Raw genomic sequence first — 18,078 nt, forward strand, 5'->3', positions numbered from 1 at the left:
TTCTCAATCAATATGAGGATAGCTGAAATCCCTCATTATTAATGTGTTTTCTGCCTCTGTAACCTCTCTACTTTCTCTGAGCATTTCACGGTCACTGTCCTGATCAGGTGGTCAGCAGTATATTCCTACTGCCACACTCTTACTGTTCAAGCATGGAATTTCTATTCTTAGAGAGTCTATGGTACAGTTTGATTTATCTAAGATTTTTACTTTGACTCTACACTTTCTTTCACATATAGTGCCACTCCCCACCAGCACGACCTACTCTGTCATTTCTTTATATGTTGTACCCTAATATTACCGTGTTTCATTGATTATCCTCATTCCACTAAGTTTCTGCCATAACTATCAATATCCTCATTTAATGCCACACACTCTAGTTCATCTATTTTAGCATTTACATTTCTAGCATTTGTATACAAGCACTTGTACGTTTTATCTATATTCTGTTTCACAGATTCATAGATATTAAGGTCAGAAGGGACCACCATGATCATCCAATCCGACCTCCTGCACAATGCAGGCCACAGAATCTCACCCACCCACTCCTACGATAAACCTCTCACCTATGTCTGAGCTACTGAAGTCCTCAAATCATGGTTTAAAGACTTCAAGGAGCAGAGAATCCTCCAACAAGTGACCCGGGCCCCATGCTACAGAGGAAGGCGAAAAACCTCCAGGGCCTCTTCCAATCTGCCCTGGAGGAAAATTCCTGTTACTTGCCTTCATGTGTTGTATTTAAATGGGACTCTTACATTTGACTGTTCCTCACTAGCCTCTACTTGTGTTTTACCAACTTCTTTCCTATCCTACTTAGTAGGATATACAGTTCCTCCTTGAATAAATTCATCCCTAAGGGATGTCTCCTCCTGAACCGTGTGCTCCTCCATGCCCAGCTTTCTCCCAATCATTAGTTTAAAAAATTCTCTACAACCTTTTTAATTTTACATGCCAGCAATCTGGTTCTGCTTTGGTTGTGGTGGAGCCCATCCTTCCTATATAGGCTCCTCCTTTCCCAAAAGGTTCCCCAGTTCCAAATAAACCTAAAACTCTCCTCCCTACACCACTGTCTCATCTATGCATTGAGACTCTGCAGTTCTGCACTGCAGGACCTTAACTGCCTGGCTATTTTTCCCCTTGAAGAGCACATGTAAATGTGACTCTGATTCATGTGGATGGATGTTCGTGCGATGAGGGGAGAGAAGAATTTATACAGGAGCTATTTTTAAAATCACATTAAATCTAATACAATGCCCTGCTCAAAATATTGTATTACTTCCAGTTTTCAGTGTAAGTTCAGAAAGGCACCCCACATTTGTGTTCCTCTAATACGATAATGGCCAAACGATTTAAATAAAATGTGTGTGGGTGTGCAACTCCTGAACTGAGGTCTTGGATAATAAACTTTAGTCCTGAGCAATTTTTTCTTTTTAATCTGCCAAGTAATGAACAGAATTTATTCATTTAGCTATCAAACTGACAGCAGTGTCACTAACTGCAGCACTCTAAATGACACCACTCTGAGGAAAAAGTAACCCAACGTCACTCTTTAGGTGCCTCGCCTCTGCCTCAACAGCATAATTTAAATAATGAAGTGCAACGTCTGGGCTAGTAACTTAACCCAAACTCCCTTTGATGTCAAAGGAGTTACAGGTGCTCAGCAACTTACAATGTGTGCTCAACACCTCATAGGACTTAGGTCCCAACCAAACAGCAAAATATTGAAATCCATTCAAAGGACATAATTACAAACGACCATACTGCAGTTGTTAACTCACATCATTCACTATGTTCTTCTACAGGGAGTCCTGGATTATCCTTTACCATAAAGATTTTTCAGAAGCCGCCTGATTGTTTGCAGGTCCCCGGTGCCTTCTCTTTTTCAAATAATGTAAGAAATACCTGAAAAAAACAAACAAACAAAAACAGGTGAGGAAGAGAGAGAAAAGAATCCAGACAATTGCCTAACAAATGAACAGCTGATTTCTATAGCTCACTGGACCAAATGCAGTTTCATGAGCTGCTGATATGGAGAATCCACTATAGATTGTGCATCAAACACTGATCCAGAATGTAAAGAGCCCCCCTTGTTACCAACAAGTAAAGCACAGAACAGTTACTCCACAAACTGTCTGATTCTGAAGCTAATTCATAACTAAAACAATTCTAGGATATATTTTGTTTGAGGGAAAAAAACTACTCTTGTTTGTTGTTTGGTATATATTAAGCCCCGATTGGATCCACACTGGCGGATTTTTATGTTTCCACTGAATCCCATCATTGGGGATTCTGTGGAGCTGTAAGTGTCCACACCCACCAATGATTCTGCAGGATCAGGGCCATTATTTGGAATATGTCACGTGTCTACATCATACTATTCCATTTGCAACAGCAAACACACTGCACATGTTTGTTGTGCTGTGAAATTTTCCACTTGGATATCATTCAGACCCACCCACAAAGAACACACACACACACACACACACACACACACACTATAAAGTGACATAGTGCAGCAGCACTTCCGGAGTATTCAAACCAAACACACACACACACACACACACACAAAAGCTGTACTTTTGTCCTAATGAGTATTTTCCACACCTGAATTTTTTGATATTTTTTCTTTTTATATGTGACCTGAGCCAGGAACATCTCTTCTTAGGCCAACTCTGACCAACTTTTCTGACCTACTGTACCCTTGATACACATACCTGAGGTTTAAGAACTTGCATAAATGGGTTTGGGGAATATGAAAAACATGCCATTTTAAGTGCCAAACTAGAGTTTCACCCCCAGGTCTTGCCAAATCCTTTTTCCAAGTGTAAATTATGACACAGAATACAAGTGGAAGATTGTATGACAGGCACACATGTATTTGCTAGCAGTTTCTGGTAGGCTAACAGCCATTTTGCACTTCTCAAGAAGAACTGGCAGGGCTCAAATTTTTTATCCGGGTCCAGCAAAACCACCAGGCTGCAGTCCCAAAGAGAACACTGAAAATATGCTTACTGGTCACCAGGGGCTGACTTGAGCACACCTTCCATCAATTAAAGATTTAGGCGCCCACTTACTTCTGATCATGGGTCTACCTACCTCTTCCTAGTTTCATTTTCTCCCACAAAATTGTTCGTGTCTCCTTGAAATGGGTGTCTTTAAATAGTTCACATTTCATGCATCTAGATACTGTGCTGATTGACATACTATAAATACTGTAGACAGGCAGACAGATGGACAATCAAATTACACTACTTCTTCTCATTGATCTTTAATGCAGAATGTGGACCTGCAAACTAACTCACTACCAAGGAATATTTAACATTAAACAGCTCTCCTTGATTTTAACAAGAATTTAGAATTTCTTCTTGCCCCAGGTCCCAAACACCACAGAAGAGATGGGCCCCAGCCCTGGATCTGAACAGCCCCAAATTTCAGGGGTATTTGAAATCCAAATGAAAATCCAGATTCAAGTTACGTAAATGTCTCCTCTGTAATAAGCCAAACCTAAGCCCCACATTTAACAAGTCCCTGGTATGGAATGAGATTTGAGTATAGAATGTACATCAAACACTGATCCAGAATATAAAGAGCCTTTCTAGCTCAGCACCTCTTGTTACCAATATGGAACTTGATTCCTATTTGGAACATGACTCCATTTCTACCTAACAAAAGTTTCTCCTGTTTTTGTGCAGTTGTCTTTTGAATGCAATTTCAGGCTATGTCTTTTTCTCCCAGTGCACCTTCACTAGCAAACTACACATAAGATCTGAAGCCCACTGTAGTCACTGGGAGTCTTTCCATTGACCTCAATGGGCCTTGGGCCCTTTAATTTAACCAGGCTAGAGTCACCTGCACAAAGCCTGCTGGTCCCAGAAAAAATAGATTTATGGATGCTAAATATGCAGCAATACTGCAGAGTCTGTGATATGTGTTACAGACTCCTGCTTAGTGTCTTTCTCTTTGAAGCAAAGTGCATTTGCCTCCAAATGTTTCTAACCATTTTTATGGTTAAAGTCTTAAGGGCTTGATGGCACAAATTGCCTTGAGAGCATGTAGGCAGGGATTTTGCCTCAGGGAGGCACAATACCTTCCCAAATAGCAGTGTTCATCCTTTAGTTGGTGCAGCCTGCTCACCACCGTGCACAACCAACTGTCTTCTCCCTGCAGCGCTGTGCACTCACTGGAACATACAGTGGGATCGTAACCCTGAGCGGCTGTTGGTGGGGCAGGCAAGAGCCCAGGGAACTTCCTAATGTGTGCAACCTGCTCCCACATAATCACATAAGGGCCACTCACACTCTGTAACCAACAACCAAGGTCTGCTCTCATTCATTCTGGTCAGAGTTTGGAGTAACTCCACTGAAGACAGTACAGTAACCAAGGTCTGACGGTAAATGAGATCAGAATCTGGCCCAAAGAATACTAGAGCTCTATAACAAAAGCCTGTGATATGAGTGCCTACTTTTCTGAACATAGGGACATTATATGGGAAGTACGGCTGGTGTCTCAGTACCCATCTACACTGCAATATAAACCAAGTTAGGGTACTGTACTACAAGCAATTCGTCCTCTGAAACAATCGTAACATGGCTTCAATTTGTAGCATAGATTAAACCTTAACTGTGGCTCCATAACTAGGATAAAGTTTTGGATGTGCCAGGGTTCACCCTGGTTACAGAGCATAGTTAGTGTCACATCTTCACTACAAACTGCAAGTGATTGAGGAAGCTGTATTTATGGCTCCTAGGCACTATAGTAATACAAGTAATAAATAATAATATATAGCATAGCCCTGCCCTTAAGAGGTGCGGGGGGGGGGGGGGAGGAGGAGGGGAGGGGTGCACGTCGAATGCAGCACTGTAATTGAGAGACCAGCAGACCCCATCAGGAGGAAGGGGAAAGTATATTTTGTTTATGTCTGGACATTAAAGTTGGATCCATGAGGGTCCAAATAAGAAATTAAAATCACAATGTGATGGATGCAGTTACATTAGCAAAACAGAAAATCAGAAATTAGCTCTTTTGCAACATCCTGTATTTATTCCAACCCCTTGAAGAAAAAAGGTAATTCTCTTCAACTTGATCTGAAGGATAGCCAGCAAGAGAGCATCTTTTTGCCCTTCTCTCCCGCAGTTTGTTCATTCACCTTCCTTACTGTCTTGCATCCTATCATTTTGTTTTCCTAATTCACAAATTAGCATAAGTGAATAAAAGTTTTTAAGGGAGGATAATATTGTTCCTGTCTGAGTTGTTTCACTGTTCGCTAGTATCCCTCAACTAATCCTTCAACCCATATAAAACTGTAATTCATTTCCTCATTTCTTCTCCCTCTGCATGATATAATCTTGGACTTCTGTCCCACCGAGAATAGGAAAGATGAGGCTGTGTCTTCCTGGAACATATGCTATTTCAACTACCTAATGTGTATCATCTGTCATATCAGGAAACACTCTGTAAACTATTTTCAACAGGTGTAGGTGATTTTACACAGGGTACAATTTACAATTCAGGTGTGCAAAGGCTCCACTTACTGGAACTGATTCTTATTTACACTAAGTCCCCTTTACAATTGAACTGGCAGTGTAAAGGTTCCTTCAAATTACATTTGCACCCATTTCAAGGCTAGAGCGGTGTAAAGTGACCTTAGTTTGTATAAAATAGGCAGACTGCAGCCTTCTTCCTCTTTGAGGTCCCAATTCCCCCTGGAAGTTGTGGATGCATGGATCCTGATTCTCCTCTATTGTGCACCTTGTGTAAATGAGCACAATAAGGGTATAAAACTTTTGATTTGGTTGAATTTTGCACCCACTTTGCAGAGGTGTAGATGACTAAACAAGGTGCAAGGCAGTGGAGAATCTAGCCCTCAGCACTTTGCACACCCTAAAGGCCCTAAAACAGAAATGCAGACTGTCTTCCGAGTCCTGTAGTCTCCCTTATAAAGTTCCATCTTGAGCCACATTGATCTGCAGTCCCCACAGGTCACATCCCCTGTATTAGGGGTAAGAGCAGCCACAGGCCATCTTTAACGCCATGGCAGCCTGCTAGGCCATGCTGCCCCCCACATCTTTTATCTGTCTGAATACTGTTTCCTCCATATGCACACACTCACGGGAGAAAAGTGATGCCATTGAATGTGAAAACTCTTCAGTGAATAGCCAAATCTCTAGAAAGGGGATAAGGTGCCCAAAGAGTATTGTGACTCATGCACTCGGGGCAGCAGGCAATAATAAAGATAAACAGCTCCTCTTTAGTGACCGACATGACTGGTCTGGTCCACCTCATCAACCTTGGAAACCGAAGTCCCAAGGTCCTAAACAAATCTGGGTCTTCCACAAGATACGTTATCTATCAGGCTGTAATAGACAGTCTCCCTATTAGTCTTCCCTGAAGATACCACAAATGAACCATGAATATTCCTGGTTTCTGCACAGAATTAGCCCATGCAAGCATTATCTTTTGGGAAAGGGGAAGCTGATTCTCAGATCTTTTGCTAGGAAGATACTTTCTGGACTTTTGTGATAGTTTTTAGGCCCAAAGGATATCTGAAAGCCATGGGTCCCATTACTGCCTACATCTAGAGCAGCATTCTTCATCTTCCATCTTGTCTCTGCTGCTCCTCCTCTGCTTCCCACCCCACCCATCATCCTCCAACTATAAAAGTGTAAGTGTTATGGGGCATCTTGTACCCGATAACATGCTTCCTGCCACCTCTTTCTCTTCCGAGTGCTAACAGCTACACTAAGGGCGCAATTAAAGGTTCTCTGCCTGTGGTACCGAGACATCCTGCAGACTTGCTTTTGTTGCACCATGCATGGACACAGGCAAGTAACACAGGACGAGTTGGGCAGCAGCAGCAACGCATTACCATTGCTCTAAACACCACGGTCAGTGGGAGAAAGAGAAGGTCGCTCGTAAATAATTGCACACACTGAATTTTACAAGTAGAACCTGGGGAAGAGGTTTCAGGAATTACCACTTGACTGTCTAATCTAACTACTGTTCCTGCCTGCACCTGGTGGCCCTGGAGAGATACTGTCTCAATGCCTATTTACTGTGCATGTAAACAACCAGACATGAACGTTCTAATGCTTCATTTTGTTGAGGGAAGGTGTCTCTGGTGGTACCATATTGAACGCAGGGCTCTTTGGTCAGCAAGGATGATACAGATTTGGCAAAGGGGCCCCTGTTCAGAGGGTAGGGCAACAGAAGGATAGTTTGGAGGAACTAGAATACCAAAACAAAGCAAATGGCTGCCACGTTTTGTACCTTTTAGCACTACGTTCGTATGTCCTCTGTTGATTAATATTTGACTCTCTTATTTAGGTTGTAAACTCTTCTGGGGAGGGACCATCTCATACTCTGTGTTCGTACAGTGCCTAGCACAACAGGACCCTAATTCTAGGCACTACCAGAATACAAATAATAAATAGTACTATTATTCTTCGTTATTAAAGTATGATTTTGGCACAATGGTCGCAGTGTTCACAGTAATAATGAATCTGAAATTTTTTTAATAAAGTCTTCAACTACAGAGGGGCAGTTGGGCCACATTTGATTGGTACTGCAACCTAGTGCATGGGGTCACAACGCCACTCAGGTTTGATGCATCTGCCCCTCCGTAGATGGAGACAGAGGGGTGGACAGGCCAAAATTGACTGGCATTGTGACCCTGTGCACGGGGTTGCAGTGCCCAGAGCGGGGAGCTGGGCTCAGCCCTGCTGGACAGGAACTGCCACTGCGGGGTGAGTGCAGGGTGGGCTTAAGCACCAACCCTTCCCCACCCGTAGGCCATGACCTTTCTGTGACTATGGTTCACCCAGCCACCCACCCACCCGGCACCTCTGCCGTGAAATTGACTAAAAGTCTGCATGAGAAAATCGTAGCCCTACCTATGACATACAAAGGGCCGGGGAGGACAGAGATACCATCCAAATATGCTCAGTGATTTTTTACACACACATTATATATAACATAACATATATAAGTTACACACACATATACTTTTTATAAACACCCAATATTAGCCTTTTGACCTATCAGTTGGCCCATTTTCCATAGATGTTACAGCACAAGTGGCTCATGAGGAGGGGCCTCCAGGAGGATCTGCACTTCATTTAGCGTGTAATGTTTCTTCATTCTCACACAAAAGTTTTCCGTAAGCACTACTTTATTCCATGCATGTTTTTAACACCGTCATCCCTACAGGTCTACTGAGCAGAATGAATGGGAAAGGGAATGTAAATGGTCTGTAGCAGTTCAGGCTTCTGGCCAGTAATGCAGGACAGATAGCAGCAATAAAAATAACTCTGGAAGCTTCTGTGATATAACAAAGATTTTTTTTTTCTTTTGTGAAATCTATTATGCAAAAATGTGGGTGCAACCAGGAACTGAGACAATAAGCCTACTGCATATTTGAACAGCTACAGCAGACTCGTAATTTTTTTATGGATGGTAATCAATTCAAAAGCTAGGTCTTTAATAAACACCTAGACATTTTCTCGTAGACTATAGACTTAGAACTCCTGGAATGTGTGGGTCTTAAAGAGTGGATGGGTCACTAGAACCTCAAGGCTGACATTCCCATTAGGTAATATTACCAGTATCATCAGTCTAGTTCATGTCCATTCACTGGTTTCTTTTACCAAACCAGCCAACCAAATATAAGTGATTGAGTGAGTGAGTGAGTGTGTGTAAAAATGCAACCCTACACTTTAATCTCCTCCCAACTTCCACTGTAGCTACAGCTATTCTAATTCTGATGCAACCTGAATGAGTGTGTTGTAAAACAAAGGCACTATTGACTACTTTCTTCAGAATTAATAAGACTACTGTGTTTACAGCAGAGATTTCAATGGTTTCACCACTGAACATTAAATAACAGGAACATCAATTGACTTTTAATCCAGAGATTACCTGTTGAAACATTAACGGCAAACACCTTTTGATGTGGGTTGCTTAATGTGGTGCAAAAGCCAGAAGTGTAATTATACTTTTCCTTTCTATGAACCTAGTGTTTAAAACTGAAGCATTACTACTGGTGTGCATGTGTGTGTGTAAATACTCTACAGCTGACTCTGCACGAATACATACCTCTAGACCTACCAGTGTCCAAAAGTGGCACATAGTGTGGGACTAGGCTTGGCTAACCAGTCAAATAATTGTCAGTTGACCAATCATCTCATTGCTTATTATTTGACCACGGTCGAATACTGTCAAATATTCCAGTAAGAACGCCCTGACGTAAGTGGTGGGCTACCCTTTTGCTTGCCCATCATAGTGCCATTCTTCCATCTTTTAGCACTTCATTGCATTGAGTTTTGCATTTTTCTGATTTAAAATAACTCTGCAGTTAAGTAACTTGTTTTTTGTAATTAGGTATAAGTATTTAATGAAGGCTTTTTTATTGTTCTAATAAACCAGTGCTTTAAAATACTGGAACTTTTTCTCATTATTTGATTATATTTGACCGGTCAATTGACCAATTATTTTTGGACCTATCAAATACCCAATCCTAAAAATACCCAAAATGAGGGATACAAAAAGTTATTCATACAGAAAACTTAAAATGCTGTGTGATTACTACTTTTACTCTAATGCATTCTAGAACATTAGTTTCATGATTCTTTATTTCCGATGTAAATAATTTTTTACAATAAAAGGAGAGGAAACATTTGTGTGGGACACATACAACTTTGGACAGAAATGAGAAATGTCCAAGAGGTATTTTTTAAATATTATTATTATTATTATTATTAGCTGTTGTATTGCAGTAATGCCTAGGAGCCCTAGTCAAGAACTTCATTGTGCTAGGAGGTATACAAACACAGAACAAAAAGACAGGCCATGTCCCAAAGAGTTTAAAATTAAGTAGAGCTTATATTGTCAGTATGACACAATAACTATATAAATCAATTGCCACAATTCAAGAAGTTATCCCTAGTCAAGTAGGACACGTAAGAACATAGCTGAGTGTTTTCCAGAATGGAGACTGAATTAAGCACGTGCTTAAGTGCTTTACTGAATCTGGGCTGATAAGAATTAGAAGAAGCAGCTGCATGATGCTTTACTGAACAAGAAACGATTTTTGCTCTTTCCTTCTTTGAATTTTAGGGATTTATTCTCATTTTAGAGTGTAGAGCATTCACACATGTACAAATCCCCACACATCAAGAAGAGAGAATTGCGCTTTCCTTAACTGTTTTGTAGAATAAGCACTCAAAAGTTAATTTCTGTTACCTTTCTCAGGCAAAATAAAAGGCTTTTTACAAAAATTCTATTGCTAAAACAATGAAATTCTCCTGGGAATGACTTCATTATGGAAATGAAGTGACAGCTTCTTTCACCTAGCCGGCAGAAAGTCTGCATTTATAAAAGAGATTTTGTACACTAAGTACAGTGAGTGGGAGGATATGAAAATGCTATTTTTAATACAGATTTCAGTAGTCCTCCCATACAGGTCCTCTGCATGAACAACAATAATAATAATTAATAGTGCCAAAAAAAGAACAGTATGTTAAAGCTGACGGCAGCACTAAAAAAGAAAGAATGGTTAATGTTTTACAAGATTTAAGGACAAACACAAGACTCACTAAAATAAATTGGAGTTTGCCATTGATTTCAAAAGGGGCTAGGATTTGTCACTCAGATTATAAAATAGATTTTCAATAAACACATTGTAAATTACTACTGTAAATACCATATAATCTATTACAGTATTGCTGTAATTATTAGTGTCAATATTGTCCTTCATTTCCTTACATAGATTTTTATTTTCAGAAATACTACTTACCGTATATTCTACTGAATATGTTGTTGGCTCAGAGGCCCAGGGTGTCACTCTGTATTTGAATAAGTACTCATGACAATTCCCAGATTCGGGAAGGAATAAGCCGAAAAGAAAACCAAGGGTTAAATCAGAGGTTCTCAAACTTTTAGTATTGGCGACCTCTTTCGCAAAACAAGCCTCTTAGTGTGACCCACCCCTTTTAAATTAAAAACACTTTTTTTATATTTAACACTATTTTAAATGCTGGAGCAGGGTTGAGGGTAGGGCTGGGCTGGTGGGGCTCTGGCTGACTGCTCTCAACCTCCTCATAATAACCTCCAGTTTGAGAACTCCCAGGTTAAATCATGCCCTCAAATTCAATGGGATATGTGTACAGAATGTAGAATTTGGCCTGATCCAAAGCTCACTAATGTCACTGGAAAAACTCTTATCAACTTCAATGAGCTTGGATCAAGCCCTCAGAGACCATAAATGCTCTCAAAAAGCACTCCTGGTAAATGCACCTATGGAAACTGAGGGCCAAATTCTGCTCTCATTTAGCAAGGTTACAATGCCCAGTGACTTCAAACACATGATTGCCAACCCTCCAGGATTGTCCTGGAGCCTCCAGAAATTAAAAATTAATCTTTTAATTAAAGATTGTCATGTGACTAAGCTTTCAGGAATACATCCAATCAGAAATGACAATCTTACTTCAACGGGAGTTGCATGTAATTATTTGAGGGCAGAAGTTGCCCCTTGTTATCATAAGGTTCTTTTTTCAGCCATGCTATTGTCTACAGCAATAATTAGAACAAAAACTTTGCATTTAGCACTTAGTAACAATGAATAAGGATTAACAGGCAATATAGGCATAAGATGTGCAAGTACAGCATGGGTGGATCCTGGAGGCAGCTGAGTGTGATCACATTTAGAATAACCTCACCATTGGAAATCCCCTTATTTCATGCTAAATTAGACTAACCTGGGAAAGACTTTCCCTTGTCAATGTTCAGCCACCCTCACACAGAAACTCTTCAGCCTGACACTGACTCATACTGCATATTCAGAAAGGGAAAAAAAAAAACCCCACACACTTACACTGCATTTTTTCTGCCCCCAGCTGCCTAGGGTACCAAGCCTAATTCAAGCCATTTCCCTTGGGGTTTTAATCTGCTGTGCTGGTAATGTGCAACCCTCATTAGTAATAACATGAACTGTGCATACAACTTTCCACAAACAGTTGACAATCTGTCCCCGCTGAAAAATCATCCACTTAAATATTTAACTATGTTCCCTTTAGGAAGGCTGTACTTAGTTTTTATTAATTTTCAGTATCCTCCTCTTCTCTCTCCCTTTAAAACAATGCTGCACCCTCCTGTGATTCGAGTTTTATTTAATTAAACTTGATTTGCCTTTTTATATAACAACATTTAAGCATATTAAAATACACAATCCAAACTTATTATTTTGACTGACTGCCTGTGCTTGCGTGGAAAATTTGCAGTGGTAAAAGTTAGAAAGCATATAGGATTGCAGTAATTTAGCTCCTGTTTTTGCTCATTAACTCTGCTGCCAAACAAGCTTGCTGCTTGGTCACTTTCTAGTTCGTGGGCAGCAAAAGTTCCTGTGGGCACATCACCCAGGTTTAACCCTCAATAAAATTTAACAGCAATAATTATTAGCTCTTATGTAGTGGTTTACATATTACAAACACTGTAAAAACATTAACCAACTACTCAATCCTTAAAACCCCGATGAGGCAAATTAATAATTATTAATCATGCCCATTATCCCAAAGGGGATACACTGGAGAGAGGATAATTGACTTGCCCAAAGCCATACAGTGAGAGGTGGGATTAGAACAGAGGAGTTTCAATCTCTCACAGGCCTGTGTTTATCCACTAGACTGCACTACCTTTCTTAAGCCTTATGATTTAGTTATATCTTAAAATATAATGAGCTGGATTATTGTTTTTGCTCCAGGCCCTTTTCACTGCTCAGGGAGCTGGGAGGTGTGTGGCACAGCTCTGGTATATTCCACTGGCATAAAGACTATATGTCAGTGGCATAAGTCAGAGCAGACCCCAGGCGAGGTGCAGGGGGATGGAGTAAATTGGCCTACTGGACCAGGGAGTCATAACCAGCTCCCTGATGTTCTCCCTCCTCCCATTCCGTTGCACCAAGCACAGATGCAGGGGAGAATCTGGTCCAGTGGCTTTAGAAAAAAAGGTAACTGACCTTCCGTAACTGTTGTTCTTTGAGATGTGTTGCTCAGGTCCATTCCAAAGCAGCACCTCCACCAGAAAGTTGTTCCCTCAATGGTATTCGTCAGGTCAGCTCCAGTCGCACTCTGGAGTCGCACGCTCATAGCACCCGGAAAAAGAGGCCGGCCGCCCCTTCAGCTCCTTCTTTCCAGCTAACTCCGACAGAGAGGCAGGCAAGGGGCGGAGGGTAGAGGAGAGTTGGAATGGACCTGAGTAACACATCTCGAAGAACAACAGTTACAACAGAAGGTCAGTAACTGTTTGTTCTTCTTCAAATGCTTGCTCATGTCCATTCCAAAGTAGGTGACTCCCAAGCAGTTGTGCAGGCGGAAGGTTTGGAGGTCACTGGCATGCCGATTGTAATACTGCTTGGCCAAAACACGCGTCATCTCTAGCCTGCTGAGTGATGGCGTAATGAGATGTGAAAGTGTGGACTGACGACCATGTTGCTGCTCTACAGATGTCCTGGACAGAGGAACTTGAGCTGCAAATGCCATTGAAGATGCTTGAGCCCTTGTAGCATGGGCAGGAGGAGTGGGGACCTTTGCCAGGCCGCAGCATGTTCAGATACAGGAAGTGGATCCACGATTAAATTCTCTGGGTCGAGACTGGAAGGCCTTCCATTCTGTCTGAAATGGCTACGAACAGCTGAGTAGATTTTTGAAAAGATTTAGTCCTTTCTAAGTAGAAGGCTAGCACATGTCTAATATCCAGCGAGTGGAGTCTCTGTTCTTCCCTGTTGGCATGTGGCTTTGGACAGAAGACGGGTAGGAAGACATCCTGGTTACTATGGAATTGCGAGACCACCTTTGGAAGGAAGGCCATATGTGGCCACAATTGAACCTTGTCCTTAAAGATGACCGTATACAGTCGTTCCGAAGTAAGGGCTCAGATCGCCGAGACCCTTCTGGTAGAAGTAATGGTCACCAGGAAGGCCACCTTCCAGGATAGAAGAGCACACTGCCAGCAGTTCAAATGGAGGTCCTGTTAGCCTTGAATACACCAAGTTGAGATCCCAGGGAAGGAGTGGCTGCCGTACTGAGGGTATAACCACTCCAGGCTCTTATGAAAATGACTACAGATAAAGTTTGAGAAGACAGATTGGCCGTTCATCCATGGGTGAAAAGCCGAGATTGCAGCTAGTTGGACCCTAATACAGGGTACCATTAGGACTTACTGTTTCAAGTGGAGCAAGTAATCTAGAGTGAAAAGTAGCATTGACTGTGTGGATGAAATACCCTTCTGTGTGGATCAGATTGAGAATCTTTTCCACTTTGCCAGGTAGTGGCTCTAGTGGAGGGTTTTCTGCTCCCTAATGGCACCTCACAAACAGGCCCAGACCAAGCTAGCTCTGCAGGATTCAACCACGCAGCTTCCAGGCCGTGAGATGAAAGGACTAGAGATTGGACTGGAAACAGAGGTAGGCGGATTGGCGTTTCCACCGAGAGGTCAAGGAGGGTGGTGAACCAGTGCTGACATGGCCAGGCCGGGGCTATCAGGATAAGACATCCCTTCTGACCTTCAGCGGAACCTTGTGTATGAGAGGGAACGCATAGAAGAGATGGCCCATCCACAGAAGGAGAAAGGTGTCTGTGAGCAACTCTGGGCTATGACCGAGGAAGGAGCAGAATTGGAGACACTTCCTGTTCTGCTTTGTCACAAACAGATCTGGGGAGTCCCCCACTTCTGGAAGATGCCTTTCACACATCTGGACAGATGGACCACTGTGGTGGTTGGAGAAGGATCTGCTGAGGTGATCTGCTAGTTCGTTTTGCGACCCCAGGAGATAGGAGTCTTCGAGGTGGATCGAGAGGGCTATGCAGAATACCCACAAGCAAAGAGCTTCCTGGCACAGGTGAGAGGAGCATGCTCCACCCTGCCTGTTTATATAAAGCATCACCGTTGTGTTGTCTGTAACGATCAACATGCACTTGCCGTCCAAGTGGGGTTGGAACACTCGGCAGGCTAGGCAAACCATTCTGAGTTCCCTATTGTTGATGTGTAGCGAGAGCTCTTCTTGAGACAAGAGGCCCTGGATTCTAAGGGTCCCCAAGTGAGCCCCCCAATCCCATCGCTGACGCGTTCGTGACAAGAGACATTGATGACTGGTGTCTCAAGAATGGAATTCCTGCACATACTTACTATAGTCTTGTCGAGACTGTGGTGGATAGAAGTGAGCAGCCAGTTGGGGCTTATAGTGCTTCATAGAAGCATCTGGTGTATGTAGCCCTAGGGACTTCAGGGTGGCTCTAAAGTACTTCAGGCTGTGCAGTTTGGTGTCTGTTTGCACAGTACCCTCAAAGGGGAGGTCCTGTAAAGTCTGCTGCACCTCATTAGGGTGAGCCCAAGGACTAAAGCCAAGAGCTTCTCACAGGACAGTCCCGCGGCCCGGATGTAGCCTGCGGGCTGGAGTTTGCCCACCCCTTTAACAACCGGTTTGCGTGAACCGGCTCCACCTCACCACTGCCCCCACCTGACATAGTTAGGTGGGTAAAACTTTATAAGTGTACACCAGCCCTTAGACAGACCCTCCAGGGGTTTAAGGGAGTTAAAGGGACACAATTTGATCCCACCTATACTGTAACTTTTAACCATTTGGCAATTGGATCAGGACCAGATCCCCTGGCTTGGCTGTAGGGCTTGTCTTTACAGCAGTGTAAACTGCTGCAGTTAACTCCCCTCAAGTTAGTCTAGCTTGAGTGAGAGCAGCCACACTGTGAAAGGGCATCAGAGCTTCCCACAACACAAAGTAGCTGCATCCCCACTGCATTTTCTACCTCCAATATCAGCAACAGCACACAAGCTTCAACCCACCCATGTCCAGCAAGCTTCCGTTTGAGGCACCACTTTACTTGAGCTGGAGACGTGTGTGTGTGTGTACACACGGGAGTCAGGTTAGGGACAACACTTAGTTATATCTTGAGCTAATGTTGCAGGGAAGACAAGCCTATAGTTGTACAGACGGGGCTTACAAGCAATCAGCTGAGCCAAAATTGTATGAGAGATTCCAGCCCCTACCCTCACTAGCAGGAAAGTTTCAGTTTGATTTCTGAACACAGTTTGTGCCCGGGAATAGTGGCCACAAATCATGTTTGAATGCACACTTGAATGGCCAAAATCTGAGAGATTCTTGGAGTGCATATCAATACTAAACCCCTTTCAACAATGTCCAGAATATGCACAGATCCATCTAAACCTACTGTATTTATAAACTCTGTTTTACAACCGCAATAAGACAACAGACAAGAATCCATGCTTTTTTGTCAGGCTCACTGCACTTTATGGGTAGCTAATGTCAGCCAATCAATACACCACACAATATATGCAGTCATCATACCTTTATACAAAATGCCACAGAAGAATATAAAACCAGGCAGCTTCACGCAACACAGCAACTCAGTGCACACTCCCTGAAAGCGAACACGCTAGAATACTCAGTTCCAGCAAATATGAGGACTTATCAGATGGAAAATAATCAGACCCTCCCAACTACATCATATCCTTGACTTAAGTGCTGCCATCAGCAAGAGGTGCAGGGAGAGGCCCTGGATACAATAAGCAGTGTGAAGCTGTAGCACAATCCTGGTAGAACGTAGCAATTCATGGAAAATAGCATCACCCAAGAGGCAATCAGCCATCAGTCTGAAAGCAGCAGGAGTGGTTTCTGAACAAAACAGGCCTTGTGAAAAAACTAAACCTCATTTTGCCTCACAAAAAGCAGCCTTCTTAGAAAACAAAGTATATTTAAAAAAAATACTCCCATGAAACTTTCTATAAGGATTATTATTCTAACACAGACAGAGTTGGCAGTCCTCCCTGCTCTGTCTCTCCATGAAGCTGAACATAAGTATGTTAAGTTACCATTCAAAGTTGTGCTTGTGGTTTCCTAGGCCAGCAGAAGAAACAGTTGGGATGGGAAAGTTTTCAGAGGTGGGAGTAGTGCTTGCCTCACTTCTAATTGTAGCGAATCTGTCAACTTTCTTCCCTGTGTTTCAAGACTACACTTCAAAATCAGTCCCCGTGTGCTTTGAATTGCTACACTTTTAAACTAACTACTTCTCAAAGTGCTGTTTAAAAACTGACATCTTCAACCACATTTCAGGCTGAGAATCAATCTAACTTTTCAGAGTCTCATTGGGCCCCTAAGAAAGTGCAGCCTTTTTTTTTTTATTATGACACTTGACAGCCAATCTCTTAGAAATGATTTGTGAAGAAATTTAGTTCAAATTACTTTATATCAAGGCATTTAAGAGAAAACGTGTTTTTCTTTGTTATAAGCTAAAAATAATGATACACTTTTATCTCAGATTCAAAAAAAGCAGCAAGCAACATTAAAACAAATCAGCAGTCTTTTGGCTTCAACGCACACAAACCCCAGCTACAAGCCATCCTGCTTTAATTGTATTTTAGAATGAGTCTGAGACACTCCTTGTGTCACGTGGCTAAGGAAATGGACTAAGCTGACTCTTCATGCCTGCGGCATCCAGTCAAAAAAGAAAGCCTGATCCTCCCAGGTGTTGAACACCCTCCACTTCCATTTATTTCCATAGGAGTTGAGGGCATTCAGCACCTCCTGGGTGTTGCTCAGTGCCTCTGAGAACTGAGCTCAGAGCACTACCCCTGTTATTCCCATACAGATTAGTTTACTGAGCAGCCAAAATGTCAGCTCTCCTTCTCTCTCTCAGGACCCAATCCTGAAAGATGCTCAATGACAACTGGAGCCAGGGGAGCAGAGCATCTTGAAGGGAGCACCCAGCACTTAAGAGGGTCTAGTTTCAAGATGGCTAGGAGTCATATTCCTTTAACACTTACAGGCATGGGGAAAAGTACACCTACTTCCATTTGCCTTTGTAAATACAAACCTCAAAGATGATGACATCAGTTTAGTAGCGAAAGAAAGGTTCGTTTCAAGGAGACTCGTGATATATTAGTATATAATTGTTCAAAATGTTAGGAATAAATGTTTATTGCTAAATATTTTGGGAGATGGAAAATAATCAATTCACATGTCACATGGGAGACCCAGGCTGAAATTAGAGAAAGGAG

The 18,078-nt window shown here is 42.3% G+C and overlaps 1 protein-coding gene across 9 annotated transcripts in view; it reads right to left on the bottom strand.

Annotated features, from left to right (window-relative positions):
* The window catches only part of ATXN1 (ataxin 1), a 265,370-nt gene that overhangs the window by 106,064 nt on the left and 141,228 nt on the right, over nucleotides 1–18,078 (bottom strand). For all 9 annotated transcript variants that reach the window (XR_012638150.1, XM_074944837.1, XM_074944831.1 and 6 more), the window contains one exon: nucleotides 1,779–1,902. The gene's annotated coding sequence lies outside the window, so the exon portion shown is untranslated. The remainder of the gene's footprint in view (nucleotides 1–1,778; nucleotides 1,903–18,078) is intronic.

This window comes from Natator depressus, chromosome 2 (assembly GCF_965152275.1).
Source record: "Natator depressus isolate rNatDep1 chromosome 2, rNatDep2.hap1, whole genome shotgun sequence".
NCBI classification, from domain to species: Eukaryota; Metazoa; Chordata; order Testudines; family Cheloniidae; genus Natator; species Natator depressus.